The sequence below is a fragment of the Bison bison genome, unplaced genomic scaffold, assembly GCF_000754665.1.
Source record: "Bison bison bison isolate TAMUID 2011002044 unplaced genomic scaffold, Bison_UMD1.0 scf7180017860784, whole genome shotgun sequence".
NCBI lineage: Eukaryota > Metazoa > Chordata > Mammalia > Artiodactyla > Bovidae > Bison > Bison bison.
This window is the reverse complement of record NW_011491356.1, coordinates 2,718-13,424: the sequence shown is the minus strand read 5'-3', so window position 1 is coordinate 13,424 and position 10,707 is coordinate 2,718. Positions and strand designations below refer to the sequence as shown.

The following is a 10,707-nucleotide window of genomic DNA, read 5'->3' as shown; positions in this document are numbered from 1 at the left end:
ATCCTCCAATGGATAACTGTGGCCATGCAGTATCACATAGGAAGACCAGGTGTGTCTTCTTTAAACCCTGAGGATCAAATCTATCCCAGTTTTTCAGGATACAGTTCAAAGAAGTGAGGGTGGAATTGTTAGCTTCCACCTGTAAGAGATAAAAAAAAAAAAGCAACCAGTGCCATCTTTCTATCGGAGGCATCCCTCCCTGCTCTAGACGGGGGTGTAGACAGACTTTACACCAAAGCTTTCCTTTCCTGGTCGGACTTAGTCTGTCCCTTAGTGACACAGGCGACATACTCGTCCCTCCAGGTTCTACCATCGAGATGGGGTGGAGATGCACCAGGGGTAGACCTGATGGCATCCCTGACTGCTGTCCAGCTCCTCACCATTAAAACCTTGCTTACCTCTCATGCCACCTGGGGTGCAATCAGAGTAACCTTCCAGAATGCCTCCCAGGCTAAGCCACTGGGGGAAATATTTGTCACCTGAGTGCCTGTGCATGACCCTGAGTATATTTCTGACCACAGTAAGATCAATACGAACATAAAACTGAGATGTTTCTTCCAAGCGTCACCACACCAGTACAAGAGCCTCCTCTGGTCCACTAAGAGCCAGCGTTACCAAAGGAAAAAAACCCATTGTAGTTCCAATCTGAGTAACCTTTAACCTCAGAGACGCTGTTGTAGCTAAAGCTCCATCTAACCTCTAAATGTTCGGTTCCTAGTGAGGCTAGGCGCTTCCTGACTACCAATCCAAGTTTGGGACCTAAGTCACAGGACACAGTAACAGCACATATCACCAGTCCCTTGAAAGTCTATGATCCGATAGATTAGGTTAGTACTTCTAATTTCCAAGGAGTTATGAAATAGTCAAAGAGACTGAAAAGTTTGACCGAGAAAGGAGAGTTCGGTCCACATACTTAGTCCATTTATGCTCGGGCCAAAGGAGACATTGGGTGCCTCTTGGCATTGGCAAGTCAGTATAAACCCCCAACAGGTTTCTGCCATAAGCCATATGAGGTCACCGCAGAACTGCAGAGCAGGGCTCCTCACTTGCTTCATGCAGGGTGTTTCATTCACTCACACAAGCACACCATAGAGTTAGTAAAGTACAGCAGAAAACGTGTTCACTAGGAGAACAAAGAACTAGAGCTCCAAGCATCCTTACCTTGTCCAAAAGGATCCTGGACAAGCCCCCAAGATGAAAAGTTGTTGCTGAACCATGCAAAGATGCCAGGATTCTTGGCCTCCAGAGGAGAAAAATTCAATCCAGGCCAGAGACGAAGCTTGATCACTCAGAGCTTTTGTGTAATAAAGTTTTATTAAAGTATAAAGGAGATAGAGAAAGCTTCTGACATAGGCATCAGAAGGAGGCAGAAAGAGTACCCAGGCATCTTTTAATTTCATGGCTGCAGTCATCATCTGGAGTGATTTTGGAGCCCAAGAAAAGAAAGTCTGTCACTGTTTCCATGGTTTCCCCATCTATTTGCCATGAAATGATGGGACCAGATGTCATGATCTTCATTTTTTGAATGCTGAGTTTTAAGTTAGCTTTTTCACTCTCCTCTTTCACTTTCATCAAGAGGCTCTTTAGCTCCTCTTTGCTTTCTGCCATAAGTGTGGTGTCATCTGTATATCTGAGGTTACTAATATTTCTACCAGCATTTTTTTTAACTGAAAGCAGCAGAGTATTTTATTTTATTTTTTAAAAAACCATCATTCAGTAAATGTTGTTACACTATAAAACATCTAGTTTTCAACTGAAAGGTTTTCTAAGGAGATTATTTGGAGCCTTCCACATTTATCATATGCCTTTTCATTATTGTTTTCCATTTTTGCAATTCTGGATCCAAATTGCATGAACCACTTTGGCAGAAGAACAGAGGCTGTTTGACCAATTTCCACTGCTGCAAGACGCAAAATTAGTTTTTCACCAATCCCACAGGGTAAAGTCAAGTTTGCCTTTTCCCAGACTGGTAGGGAATTTAGAAAGGAGACAACATTTTCATCCAGGAAAGAAAATCTTGCTTCTTTTCCGTGATCACTGATACCTCTATCATCATGACCAAGATTTCTAGAAGAAATTCAACCCAGTTTCATTTCAATTTCCTTATTCAGTCCTTCCAGCCAATGTGTCAGGAAGCAGACATGATGACAAGAATAACCTGCAAGCTGCTCATCTGCACCAATTCCAGTAAGAACTACCTTTGCACTGCTCTGATACAGTTTTGCTCCATCTTGGGTCACTAACCAACCAGCTCCTCTGGAAGCAAACCAGACTGCACAGCCAATGCTATCATCCAGGACTGTATCCAAGGGCTAGATTAAGTGCGATATTCGAGTTATTCTTAATCTTTGCAGTTCTTCTAGAGAAACATTAATTTCAACAAAATTTCAAATCTGTTAAGGGTTGGCAGCTTGCAGTTCCTTCAGTCCCGCTCTTCCTGTGACTCTATCTGGTACATTGAACTGTTCACCAGGGCTAGCAGCAGCAGCAACACTTTTGGAGAATTCTTCAGAGGGTATTTCACAATGATTTTTCTGTTTTCTTTCTTTTTTGTTAAAATTAACTGGTATGGTCATTTCTTTAGTCATGAAAGCCACATTGAGAAGATCAATTGGTTCATCTAAAGGAATATGATGGTCAGCAAGGGCTGTGATGACCATGGAATCAATCCTTCCAGAAAACAGAATTGCAACATTTGCTTTCCTATTACTAGTTTTCAAAACTTCGCTTGGCGTCAGGTTTTCATCCCTAGGTAAACACAAGACACGTCTCTTGACTGCGATACTCAGGACACCAATGAACTGCTGAACTACTTCCTTCATGTGTCCATCAGTAAGAAAGACCTGAAGTGTCTCTTGTCAGTGGCCTCCTGGAAATGCTGCTGCAATGGGTCTCAAATGCGGCTTGTGGCAATGCCATACTTAAAGGGACAACAGGTTCTTTAAGATACAGTTTGGCTTCATTTGCTGCCACCAAGACAAATGTTGGCAAGTCTGCTGAAATCTCAGTCAGGCTATTATGAACACATTCTCTGATATCATCCCCCCCCGAACTGTATTTCCAAGGATACAACTTTAAAACGACAGATTTGGCAATGGAAACAGACTTGAGATCAATTCTGAAAATTCCAGATGCTGGAACATCCTGCCACTGACCAGCCACTCCAGATGCTTGAGCGCCAACTGAAGAGAGGCAGAAACTCTTGCCCAAGTTACTAAAATGCCAAAGCAAGCTACGATGACCAAAAAAGTTTCTACAAAACCATAAAGAATGGCTAGATGCTTGATAATATATAAAAGACCAAGGACCTTGGACTTTTGAGAAGAGCGACAAAATATCAGATTCATTCTTACAAGAGGAAAGATAATGAAACATGATTTGAGTATCATTCTCTTCGGCTTAGACCTTGATCCCACTAAAGACTTCTCCATTCCACAGGAATACATTGCCTCTTTCATCTTCCACAGGCTGGGCAGTCAACACACCTCTTAAGTAAAGGACACAGCCAGAGAATAAACACTGGTAGTTAACATTGGACCTTAACAACTGTTTACTACTATTGGGCCCCCATCGTTTAAGATTACACAGTAAATCCTCTTTCAAATCTTTGCAAAATGCTCAACAGAAAAGCTTACTGCACAACAAATGCCACACATTGCTATGTAAAATCAAGTTGACTATTTCTTGATTTTGGTCTTCTCTGAGTTTTCTATTTCTTGATATTCTTTCCTTAGCTCATCCAATATATTTTTGCTTTGAAAAAGCATTTCTGTTCGGTCTGCAAGAAAGAATATGTTGCTATTCTGTTGCTGCCTATGTACTTTCCTGTTCTTCTTCAGGTTAGAAAGTTCATCCACAACAACTTTTTGTTCTTTAATCTTTGTTGAGCTCTTCCTTGTGCAGGATCGAGCTCTCAGCAGGGACCAGCCCAATGCAGTCCTCAGGTCACTCACCCCGGCTGGGCATCTCCGAGAAGAACCAAATACTCTCCCAGCAATCTTGATTCCAGCTTGTGCTACATCCAGCCTGGCATTTCACATGATGTACTCTGAAAATAAGTTAAATAAGCAAGGTGACAATATACAGCCTTGACATACTCCTTTCCCAATTTCGAACCAGTCCGTTGTTTCATGTCCAGTTCTAACTGTTGCTTCTTGACCTGCATACTAATTTCTCAGGCAGCAGATAAGGTGGTCTGGTATCCCTATCTGTTTAAGAATTTCCCACAGTTTGTTGTGATCCACATAGCAGTCAAAGGCTTTAACGTAGTCAATGAAGCAGAAGTAGATGTTTTTCTGGAATTCTCTTGCTTTTTCTGTGATACAACGGATGTTGGCAATTTGATCTCTGGTTCCTCTGCCTTTTCTAAATCCAGTTTGAACATCTGAAAGTTCTCTAGTTAATGTATATTTTCACTAAACATGGGAGAATTCAGTTTGCTTCATAGTCTCAGAAGTTTCTCAGGGTTTTCTCTATTATATTTTTAAAACAATTTTTAAATTATTCTTGGGCTTTTAATTTTATTTTGTATTGCAGTTGTTTTAAAAATCACAAGTTATTTGTACTTGGCTATTGTTTGTAAGACAAATTTTATGTTTTTTTTTAATTTTGCATCCATCGGTTTACTAAATTCTATTGTTTGCATAGTTTATTAATTTATTCTCTTAATCTTTCCCAGATATATAATCAAAGCACCTACAAATAATGATAATTTCACATCCTTCTTTACATTTTTATACATGCAGCTTCTTTGTCTTTTATGGTTTCAGTATATATTTCCTCTAGAAAAAAGTTTAAAATAGTGTTAATAGTGAACATTTGAATCCTCCAAAGCACCACTAAACCTCCAAAATCTTAATTGAAATCTTTTTATTAATAGAATACACTCCCTGAAAAATCTTTTAGTACCAGCTCTTTGCAGCAGTTCCAGAGAATAAAGGTGGAAATGAAGCATTCAAGTAACCAAAGATGTTCTTGAAGGCCAGACCATCAAAGAAAAGAAAATCTTAGGATAAAATAAGGTGGGAAAGGTCAGAAGTGACCAGACATGGCCAGTAACACTTAAAGGGGGAAAAGAGGAGGAAAAGAAAAAACAAACAAACAAAAAAACACTGTGATGCCCACAGCCCAGAAACACAGACCCACTGAAAGAGTGAGATTCAATCCCCAAATAATGCTTCCCTCCTCACTCCTCCCCACATCACAAGACACAGGATGAAAACAGTGAATAAAGAGGAGTGAACAGCAAGATACAAGTTCTATTTAAGAAGGGGTTTTAGGGAAACCCACAGACAACTGGGGAGACAAACAAGGGCACCAGAGGAGAATGAAGCTCCAGCAAACGTTAAACACAGCCCAGCTCCCAGCCAGGTCAACATAAACTCTCACACCACAGGCCTATTCACCTTAATTCCTCATATCTGATATTATCATGTCTGACTTTCAACAACATTACAGCATGTGCTAAAGGCAGGAGAAAACACAGAAAGCAAACCTTAGACCCAGACTCTGATGTGACACAGATCTTGGAATGTTCAGGCATAGAATGTGTGTGGATATACACAAGTATAGAGAGACACTTATTGTAAAGAATTGGCCGGTGAGGCTCATGGGATGATGGAGGTGATGAATCTCAAGATCTAGGGTCAGCAAACTGGCGACCCTGGAGCCAATGGAGCAGCTGAAGGAGGAGCTGGGGATGGAAGAGAGTCAGGGAGTATGTGTCATGATGGAGAAGACAGAGGATGTCTGCAGGAAGGGGAATTCTCAAAAAGGGAGGAAATCAGTAAAAAATCATTCTGCTGGCAGCACGTTTTCTGAAAGATCTGCTGCTTTGGTTTAAGCCTCTGAGCCAGTTGTCCTAATTCAGGATAAGAGTAATAACAACACTCGTGTTCCTGTTTCCCCTGTTGATGTTACCAGTGAAGTCACTCAGTCGTGTCCCACTCTCTGTGACCCCATGGACTGCAGCCTGCCATGCTCCTCTGTCCATGGGGTTTTCCAGGTGAGAATACTGGAGGGGGTTGCCACCAGGGCTTCAGACAAGTGCAGCCTGCAGAGCTTTCTGAGTAGGGGGCCTTGCTGGGGGGCTCCGCCCACTTCCTCTTCCCTCTTCTCACGGCTGATGGCTGCGCTCTCAAGGGCAGTTCTTGAGCTGAGCGTCTGGATCACATATTACTGAAAAAATATCCTCCATGTCCTCTATGTGTGTGTACGTCTGGGGCACTGTCACTGATCTCCTCCATTCGGCCTGCAGCGTGTTAGCTCTCAAAGGAGAAACAGAATGTTCAGGACAGCACACGGCCCCAGGAGACACAAGACACGGGCATTCCTCCTGTCCCACGGACAGCAGGGCGGTAAGTCCAAGGCCGTGGTGACCGTGCCTGTGTGTGTGAGTCTGTGTGTGTGTATTGTGCTTGAGAGTGTGTTGTGGGGATGCTGTGCATAGTGATTTTGTGTGTATATGTGTATAAATAAGTGTGTGTGTTATGTGTGTATGTGAGTGTTGTGTGTGTCTATTTGTACATAGATGAATATATGTGTGTTTTCTGTGTGTGTTATGTTTGTGTTGCATGTACGTTTATACATGTGTTTGTATGTTTGTGAGTGTATGCATGAATGGTGTATGTTGTTACTATCTATTGGTTGTTTGAATATATGTGTGTGAATGGTCTCTGTGTCTTATGTTTGTGTGCTGTGTACGTATGTTCATATATTTGTGAGTAAATGTGTGTTCACGTGTGTCGTACGTGTGTGCTATGTTTCTACTTCTGTAAGTGCATGTGTGTAGTGTCTGTGTTGTGTTTATATTTATATTTTGTTTGTATGTTTGTGAGTGTATGTGTGTGTGTGCCTATTTCAGGAGCAATGGGAGGAGCCAGGGGAATCAAGAGGACCTTGCAGCCTTTGGGCTCTGCCTGGTGCTCCCCATTTACCCTTGGGCAGGACGCTCTGTGAGTCTCACTTTTCTCCTGAGAAACCTCACAAGGTGACAGATCTGCTCCATGTTGGAGACAAACAATGGCGCGTGGTGCATGTGTGGTGATGCCCCATCGGGCAGGGTCTGGGGTGAGGGGGCCGGGGGCTGGGCAGACAGCTCTCTGGACTTGAGAGTGGATGACAGGAGTTCCTGGTGGGTGACAATGCCCTCCTTGGCAAAGAGGACTGGGAATTGCTCTAGAAAACATCATAAAATGTCCTTGAATATTCCAAGGGGACAAGATCTTAGAAATATGTAGTTTGGACTCAGCATCCACATCTCCGGGGACACGGAGGCCCCAGCAGTGTGACCACCCGAGTTGGTGCCCTGGAGCTGAGCGCTGAGGACCCGGGGCTCCCAGCAGGACTGGACCCCACGTGGAGAGGGAGCCTGTGCATGTCTGCCACCCTCCTCACCACCCAGCACTTGGCCTCTGCGGCCCTCACTGCCAGACTCCCCCCACAGATTGTTCTGGCCCCATGAGCTCCTCACCAGCCCCTCCAGCAACATCCTGCTCACGTCCACCCAGCACCCTGGCCACTGCTCCCAGGACAGTGTCTGTCAGGACACGTCTCTGGTCATTTCTCTCCATCACAGAATCTCCCCAACTGCAGAACAAGTGCAGGGGAAGGAAGGGGGAAACAGGGTCCCTAAAGGAGGTAGCGAGTGTCTCAGACACCCTCTTATGCAGTCCCATGCCAACAAACCAATGCAAACAGCTTCCATGGGCAAGAGAATGACAAAAGTCAGGAGCCCCTGAAAGCTCAGAGGAAACATCAGTAAGACACATTGTGGTTTTTTTCTAGATTGAGGAAGAAGAATTCAAAATCCTTTTCCTGGAGTAACCTGAAGAAGGCGCATCTCAGGATCCTTCTCCAGACGGGTCAGGAGGTAAAACAACTTTCTAGCAGACATGAACTTGAGAGAGGCGGGGCTGGGGCCTGAGGGGCAGGTGGTGTGCTGGGAGGGGCAGCAGGAGTCTCCCCAGTCAGAGATTCGCCCACTGGGGTGGCCATCACTGGGCATTTGGGTTGGGCCTCCCTTCACCCCAGCCAGACAGAAGGGAAGGGTCCCTGATGGTGCTCTGGGTCAAAAGGGATGACAGACCACAGCCACTGCCCCTTCACTGAGTGTCAGGAAGGATGTGTTCATGGGTGTGACAGATGACTCGCCCCAGGCCCCTGGTGGGTGTCGTGCTGGCTCTGCTGTGAGACTCTCAGGACCACAGAGGCTGCAAAGCACTAGTGAACACAGAGGATGCAATCAAGGGCCCACAGGTCTGGGCTCTGTCTTCCCAAGGGGCTCCCTCCCTCCAAAAGCTGTTTCATCAGGGTCAGGGGCTTCACTTTCATGGGCTCAACTTTCCATCTAACCTGGAGAGACAGAACTTAGGAATTTAGGAATGCTGGAAATCCATCACTTTCCTGGATAAAGGAATTGATTGGCAATTTATTATGCAGTTCCATGCACCTATGTTTTTATTAGACAAACTTCAGTGGCCTGAGCCATTGGGAGAAACCCATAATATTAAGCTGCATAGAAAGTGACAGTCCCTTGTTCACATCTGATTTACCCTTTTTGCAGCAATCAGGGTTAAGTATTACTTTAAAATTCCTCTTCCATGCTCAATGTATTTGGCTTTTAAGTCCAAAGGCGTGGCATCAGTGTCTCCAGGCTTGCCCAGGCAGGAGACCACTGTCTTCCTCCAGCTTTGCATCTGAGAGTACAGACGGACATTGCCCTTTCTTCCTTCTGTGGAACTCCCAGTCATTCAGGTCACCTGCAGAAGCTGGAGGGAGCCCAGATCTTCCAGTCAGAGTTGGTGGGTGGGTCAGTCCACCAAGGCAGAAAGGTAGGAGAAACCACACCCCTGCTTGGGGAGAGCTGGAAGAAGACAGTGCCAGTCTTGGCTTCAAGAGGCTGAGGGCTCTGCACTGAGACACAGCAGTGTTTTCCCTGGGAACAAGTTGGAAATCAGCTAGGTTTTGGTGCTTCTCTATGTGTTGTGGGTCCTGATACCTGCAAGGCCAGGAGAAGGGAATTACCTTCGTGCCCTCCAGCTGCGGTCATTTCTAAAATCTGGATGTAGAGTCCTCAGTATTAGATGGGCATGAAACACACTCACAGCTGATGGTTCTGATATTCTCCTGGGTGAGGGTGTCCAGCCCAAACTTCAACAGTGGTGCTTAGGACTGTGACCCCAGTGTGAGCTGTGCTGTGGAGCTGGAGGTCTGGCTGAAAGGACCCCACCCTCACAACACTCCTTGACGGGAAAAGTGAAGGTAATGTGGTGTGTTCAATTATGGCAGGGAGAGGATGGAAACAGAGGGTGTGTGCTTCCAACTTCACCCTCTTCCTGGGAAAGGTCTCCAACCAGAGGTGCTTGAGGAAGCTCAGACTCCCAGTTCATGAGGGGATGATCCCACCTGGTGGGAATAGGTGGCTCGAGAAGAAGTTTCAAAACAGAAGCATAAAATATGGCATTCTACCATATGATCCCACAATTCCACTTCTGGGGAATATACCCCACAGAGTTGAAACAGATACTGAATATATGTGCGCTGAGATGCACAGCAGCATTATTCACAATAGCAAAAAGTGGAACAACCCCCTAACTCCATATCATATATGTATGAATATGCATTCATATATACACCTACATTCATATATACACCTACACCTAAGTAAGTGAAGTCATTCAGTTGTGTCCAATTCTTTGTGACCCGTGCTGTAGCCTATCAGGCTCCTCTATCCATGGGATTTTCCAGGCAAGAATAGTGGAGTGGGTTGCCATTTCCTTCTCCAGGAGATCTTCCCCACCCTGGGATCGAACCCAGGTCTCCCTCATTGTAGACAGACGCTTTACCATCTGAGCCACCAGGGAAGTCTACACCTCCACCTACAGTGGAATATTATTCAGCCCTAAAAAGGAAGGCAATTCTGACACTTGCTCCAACATGAATGAAGCTTGAACACATTATGCAAAGTGAATAAGCCAGACAAAGTAGGGCAAAAATTGCCTGATTACAGCAATGTGAGGTCCTTAGAACAGTCAAACACATGGAGACAGAAAGAGCAGTGGACGTCAGGTGGTGGAGAGGAAGGATGGGGAGTGAGTGTTTAATGGGACAGGGTGTCATTCGGGAAGACAGAAAGTTCTTGAGATGCTCAAGTGATGACTGCCCAGCAATGTGAATGTACCCAGGGCTACACCTAAACGTGGTTCAAACAGTACATTTTATATTATGTATTTTCTACCTTATTTTCACCCAAAAAATTCAGAAAAGAGAAAAGGAAGGAAAGCATGTGAACCTAGGGCACATCTCGGATGCAGACGCTGGTCTTCCTTTGTCCTGCCCGCACCCAGACGTCTGCCCCAGGGAGGCTAAAGTGGGGGACAGGCTCTAACCGCGGCCCTCCACCTTCTCTTGATGCTTCCAGGGCTGCGGGGGGATGAAGGGACTCCGCAGATGCTGAGGCTCATCCTGGTGGGAAAATCTGGGAGCGGGAAAAGCGCCACCATCCTCTGGAGGAGAATGTTAGAGTCCATGCTCAGTGCTCGCCTGGTGACCCAGGCCTTCCAGCAGGGGCGCCACCCGTGGGCAGGGAGGGAGCTGCAGGTCATCTACACACCTGAAATCCTGTCCCGCTGGGCGGCGCCGAGGGGGACCACTCAGGGCGTAGGCGAGGCCGGGGCCCACTTCCCACCCGGGCCTCACGCGGTGTTC

The 10,707-nt window shown here is 45.5% G+C and overlaps 1 pseudogene; it reads right to left on the bottom strand.

Annotated features, from left to right (window-relative positions):
* Positions 1–1,742: 1,742 nt before the first annotated feature.
* Positions 1,743–3,656, bottom strand: LOC104982876 (annotated as a pseudogene).
* Between the last annotated feature and the right edge of the window lie 7,051 nt (positions 3,657–10,707).